General features: G+C 40.3%; 1 pseudogene; it reads right to left on the bottom strand.

Moving 5' to 3' along the window:
• Window positions 1–898: 898 nt before the first annotated feature.
• LOC122149053 lies at window positions 899–2457 on the bottom strand (annotated as a pseudogene).
• Window positions 2458–6427: the final 3970 nt, after the last annotated feature.

The raw sequence follows: 6427 nt of genomic DNA, 5'->3' as shown, positions 1-6427 counted from the left end.
TAAATTTAATTTTTACCATACTAAAACTAGAAACATATTTACACCCAATAAATATTTCTCGAAAGTATTAGCCTACTTGAGAAACCAATTATATAGGAACACATAGAACGTTTAACGTTAAAATTATGCTTGTAGGAGATTTAGGTAAACGGGGACAAAGTTCTGTTTTCTTTTTTTTTTTTTTTTTTACGCTGACATTGTAGCCTATAACACTTAATTGATTACTTAAATTCTGACAAATCTTTATAATAGTTATTATTAAACATTGTTTTGTTGTGCTTCTGTTTTTAAGTGCATTTTTAGGTTAAGAACAATTTAAGGGTTCCTTGCACGTGGAAAAAAAATGGAACGTGGAAAAAAAAATAATTTCCAGATGTTTTTAAAACTTTGACCCCTATCCCCACCCCCTGTCCAAGGAATGCCTTATTAAAAGCCAAATATTTTAGGAGGAAAGTAAGAAAATTGGCAAATATTTGCTAACTAGCTATGTTTAAAAAACGTTTTAAAAAATTATTCCTTGTTTTTTTGTGCCCGCTAATCAATAACAAGCTCTGACAGTCATTTAAGTAAATAATGGATTCAACAGGCATTACAAATCGATAAATCACTCGAGCGTTTAACTCCAACAAGACGACAATTTATTAAACAAATAGTAACTTTAGATATTTTCAAAAACGTATAAGAAAAAAACGGTAACTCAGTTGTACACTCGTTACCTTTCTATACTGAATTGATTATAAATACTTAGGACATTTCCTTGCAAAGTTGGTCCACCTGCTCTCACAAGAAATAAATTAACACATTTTCTTTTAATCTATCTTGATGGACGAGCAGGGAGAGAATGTTTATGTGCAACGGAATTATCCTACTTACCAACACAACTCGCAAACAGCCCCGTTCACTGCCTAAAAGCTCCACTTAACTTGAAAACACAGGCAAATATACAATTATATTAAACAATTTTTGAAATTCATTAAACCTTGGTCAGAACTTGCAGTCTTATACAAAGCATCGCGAAGCCCGGAGAGTGGCTGACTGGACGGAAAGCGCATTTGCAGCATGGCGGTTCCGGTCAAACGAGAGCTGTTAGAGCTATCGCTGCGTCTCGAACATCTCGCGCACCGGGGCAGTGAAAGTTCTGCTGCGGGCCTGGATAGCTCGCTGCCAGGTGTCCCCCAGCTCTCCGGACTGACTGAGGTACAGGGTGCGAGTCGGTTCTGCTGCAAATGCTGGCTCTCCTGGCTCGAGCCCTGGTGGGGGTGTGAGATAGAGGAGGCGCTTGTTGTGTTTGTGTATTCCGGTAAAGTGTCATCCCCGTGGCCGCGGTCCCCCCTGTGTACAGGCTCGTAGCTTGCATGTTGCAGTTGATAAGTGGCGGGGCTGGCCGCAGGGTGGACTGTAATGGGCGGGCTGCGGGGATGGCGAATAGTGTCAGAACGACACCGAGCCCGGCAGAGCGGCGCGAGAGGCCGGCAAGCTCTTGCCGCGTGCTGCGGGGACCCTCGAAGTCCTGTCATGATTGTATCCATAAAGGCCTGTTGTGGCGTTTGCGACTGTGGACTCCCACTCCATGCACTCCCACCGCTCCTGTCTGGACTCTCCGTTTTAGGACACGGTGCTGAGGGGGTGGAGTGCTGTCATGCGGGGGCGTGCAGGCCCCGTTCTCGGTCTTTATATCCCGGAGCTTCACCTGGCTGCTGCGCGTCTTGCCGCACGCTTGTCCCTCGGTTGTCTTTGCCATGCCGGTCCCGCTCCTCTCGGTCCTTCAGCACGTCCTTCTTCTTGAAGCGGCGCCTCCGTCGCAAAGAAGCTGCCGTTTTCAAACATGTTTATATGAGTCCGGGTCTAGACTCCATTAGCTGCCCTTAACCTGGCTTCTTATCATCTCTTGGCACTTTGACAAAGCACTCATTGAGCGACAAATTGTGCCGTCGTGCTGTTCTGCCAGCCTTGCTTATTGTCCCGGTAAAATGGAAAGCGCTCCATGATAAACTGGTAGATCCCATTTAGAGTGACCTTCTTTTCGGCTGAGTTCTGGATGGCCATGGTGATGAGCGCGATGTAGCTATACGGAGGTTTCACCATGTCCTTGGGCTGCTGTGCAGGGGCGTACGGCCCATATGCGCGGGCCATGCCGCCGGGGGTACTGCTCGTGTGCTGCGTGATAGAGTACATGCTCATAGGCGCTGGCATACCGGGTATATCCAACCTCCGGCAGCGGCTCGATAAAAGCCTTGATCCCCGGTGATATAAGGCATTACGCCTAGAGGGCTTTGGCTATAGACACGGGGTAGCGCGCCTGCATCGTACCCCTCTCTCCAACGCTCTCCTGCTGCGGACGAACAGACAAAAAATAAGGTTAAAAATAGGCAGACGTCTATATTTCACTTCGGGAAGAAAAATTTTCCCCCCCAGAACTTCATTCCAAAGTTCGTCACTTCCACCTTTTCCTTCAGTATCTTGTCCTCAAAACTTTCATCCAAAGTTTCTTCCCAAGCGGATGTTCTGGTCTTCGCTGTGCAGGCGAATGAGAAGCAAATGTGTATTACGCGGAGAAGTCAGTGAATAGGGAAAATCTGTGAACTTCCCGCATCCGTCACTTCACAGGACTTTTGTCACCGAATTACCAATTCTGCCTTTTGGCTGAGCTCAGCGCTCCTCCCTGAACTCCTCTCACGACCAATAAGCGCTCGAGAGCTGTTTGTAGAAAGACTGTACCCGAAGACCTTTTCTCTCTGGGTATAACCCTTGCGTTAACGGTAAGAAAGACGCAAACATATGGAAAGAGTAGAAATGTTGACAGAAAACGAGAAAATTCACACAATCCTCAGGGTATAGGCTACTTTTAAGACGTGAAATAAAACAGAATCGCTGACATCTGCTTTAGGGTGTAAAGTGACATTTTTGTATAAAAGTACATGGCTAATATTAAAAAACAAGAGGTAAAACAGATTTATAATATTTGTTAAGATCTCTCGTGTTTTTACAGAGTTGCAGCCTGTCTGTCGAACAAGAATAGCTCCCTGTTTTCCTTCAAGTGTCAGGATTCATTTCAATCATTTGGCACTAATAGATGTGCTGAAGGGTGAAGTAAAGCCGCGTTTGTTTTTCAGAACCAAATTTACTGCTTAGGCAAAATCTGTTCTGGCCAAAAGGTGTAAATTAAGCAATGTGTCATTTTTAGTGCTAGATGGACGAAAAGCCACCCAAATTGTGCTTTACACTTATCCTTTGTTGGTGCGTGTCAGTGCTGCTTTAATGTTAAAACATGTCGTGCAGTTAATAATAGCTTTAGGTTTTCCATAGAAAGTCGCACCGCTTGTTACATTTTTCTTCACTGTGACAATGAAAGTGAAGCTGGCCAAATATTTGGCAGTGACATAAAGTTTGTTTTGCAAGTTTGCTGCTTAAGCTGTTGTGTTCATTCACATTGTTTCTAGATTATTGTGTGGAGTAATCAGATGCATTTTAAATAATTGCTAAAAGCTTAATTGGCCAAAAAATGAACTTTTCACAAATAATAATAATAATAATAATTTCACGTTTTTTTTGGTCCTGACACAAAATGACAAGCTAATATTAATTGAGTAATCATAACAGCAGCACATGTGAAAGTGGTGAATGAGTACTAGTCAGGTAAAAATCACTATTAAGGAATCCACTAGCAAGGAAATTGTTACAAACATTATTGCACCTGAAAGAACCATTTACCGATCATCAAGAATTTCAGGGAGAGAGTTTCGACTGCAGTGAAGAAGTCTTCAGGACGTTCCAGAGTGTCCAGCAAGCGCCAGGACCATCTTCTCCTGAAGAGTCAGCTACAGAATCATGTCTCCAGCAGTGCAGAGTTTGCTCGGGAATGGCAGCAGGTTGGTGTGAAGCATCTGGATGCACAGTAAGGCCAAGACTTTTGGACACGTCCCTGGTGTCAAGAAGGGCAGCAAAGAAGCCACTTCTCTCTCCAAGAAAAACATCAAAGACAGACTGAAATTCTGCAGGAAGTACAAGGATTGGACAGCAGAAAACTGGTGCAAAGTTATTTTCTCTGATGAAGCTCCCTTCCGACTGTTTGGGACATCTGGGAAATCAATTGTTTGGAGAAGAAAAGGTGAACGCTACTAGTCCTGTGACGTGCCAACAGTGAAGCCATCCTGAGACCATTCATGTGTGAGGTTGCTTTTCAACCAAAAAAAAGCCTTTAAAATGTATGATCATTGTTTTCAGTATACCATAGAAACGTGGAAAAATATCTGCAAATACTGAAGCAGCAAACTTTGCAAAACACAAAATTTATGTCACTTCCAATCTTTTGGCCATGACTGTAGATGCACAATATAGTTGCACTTTAATGACAAGGTAACGGGCATATTAATATATTTATTGACCATGACTGTTTAAAACTTTTGGTTTGTAAAGTAGCCTATTTAATATTCATTTGTTTTGTGTATTTGCACATAAAAAATAAAATAGAGAAGACAAAAAGAAACAGAAACAAAAAGGGGGAAAACTAGGTAAATTTGTTATTTTCTTTGGCAAAAAAGAGGAGATTATTAGGCTATCAATTAAATTATAAAAAAAAGTAATTAAATGAAAAACTATAACATCATTATCAATTCATTATTACCAATGGACAACATAACATCATTATATAGAAATGAAACACCATGATAAATAATTAATTATGACATGTTTCATGAAACAACAATTGTAATATACAAAGATATGCATTTTTATTTATTTTTCTGTTGGGTGTTTGTTTGACTTTTTATGATAGACTGCCTACATTGTAGTTAATTGACAAATTAACATAATATTAACACATATCGCGCTATCACTTTAGAAAAATAAGATAAAACCGATGAATGTCACAAAGCATAATTTTACTTAGACTATATCTTAAAAAAAGGGGCTAAATTAAATAACTGCATTGACCAAGTGTTTTTATGTTAGTCTACATAAGCCTCTGAAGGAACAAACGTAGTCTAAATGTAAATTCACGGTGGAAAACTATTAATTATTTGTTTTGCATTAAAATCCTTGTAGGCTACTTAATGTTTTTAATGTTACTCGGTTAAAATTAAAAATTGGTTACAATGTCCTAGCTTGTATTTTTCACTTGGACGTATTCTTCCTTTATTCATGCCTATTTAAACCCAGAGGAATCAGGCCAATTGAGCACCGTGCAGTGAGGAGCATAAAGCGAAGTGAGGAGCGCGTCTGTTGTAGTTTGGCCAAATTCACCTGCTTAAATGTGTGCTTCTGTGTTTCATCGCCCCCTTGTGGCCATTTTGTTCAAGCACCCATTTTGGGTAATTCGTCTCCTAATAACAGCCATTTGATAGCTATATGGGGCTACAAAGTACCCTAGTTGAAGCGCAACTTGCATTTTTTTTTTTTTTTTTTTACAAAGACAAGAATTTAAGTTAAAATGAATATATGAATAGCACCTGAAACTGTTTTCACTATTTCTTTTACGTTTTTCACCATTTTGATGAGGTTTTTTTAATCTTCTTTAGAGGCTAACTTTACTGGTTCATGTAACTTTTTTTATACCAATATTTCATGTTGCATTTCATATCAACTACCCATATATAGCCTACATAACTTGCAGTTTTTTAAATGACTACGGCTATGATTTAAATTAAATACATAAATTGTACAAATGACGTGTGTATATTGTGAATAATAATTTCATGGTCCATTCATAAAGTCATCAGTTTGCACAATGATGTCAAATGAAGCTCTGAATAAGAAAAGAATCTCTGGTGTTCCTTTTGCGTTTGGAGAATAGTAGCATGGGACGCTGCACTGGTGCACAGATGTCAGACTGCACGCGAACACAAGACCACACACTAACTTCTTCAAACAATGCGGTTAACTACAGCGAATGGGATGCAATCAGCTAATGCACTCAAAGGAATGTTCCATCGCCAGCTGCATAGAAGCAGCATTATTCATAAGCATGAGGTGTATGAAGCCCCTCGTGAGCTGATGTCACAGCTGTCGTCCGCATTCTTTGTTTTGCACAAAGTTTTAAACTAGAACTTCCATGAAAGATGCTGTAACCGACTTTTTATGGAATGATATAAAGGAAATGATCATACTCCCTGAATATCAGATACGAAGCCTATGTATATATGACAGTCAGATTATGTGTTTAGCCAATCAGAAAGCATTTGATTGGTTTGCTGTCTGTCAATCATTTTGGCTGTCCATATATGGGAAGCCGGAAGCTGCAACAGGACCTAGAAAATACACCAAGAAAAAATGCTTAAAAACAGATGTCGAACTTGTTTTGCTTTTGCTTGGCAGATAAAGGTACCATGGTTAGAAAAAGGGGGTGTGTTTCCGTTGTCTAAGTTTGGCAGACATCCCACCTTTAATATGTTGTGGCACTGTACAACTTGATAAGCTACTGTGTGAGGTA

Source organism: Cyprinus carpio, chromosome A20 (genome assembly GCF_018340385.1).
Source record: "Cyprinus carpio isolate SPL01 chromosome A20, ASM1834038v1, whole genome shotgun sequence".
NCBI lineage: Eukaryota > Metazoa > Chordata > Actinopteri > Cypriniformes > Cyprinidae > Cyprinus > Cyprinus carpio.
The sequence above is the reverse complement of the archived record's forward strand: the minus strand, read 5'-3'. Positions and strand labels throughout refer to the sequence as shown.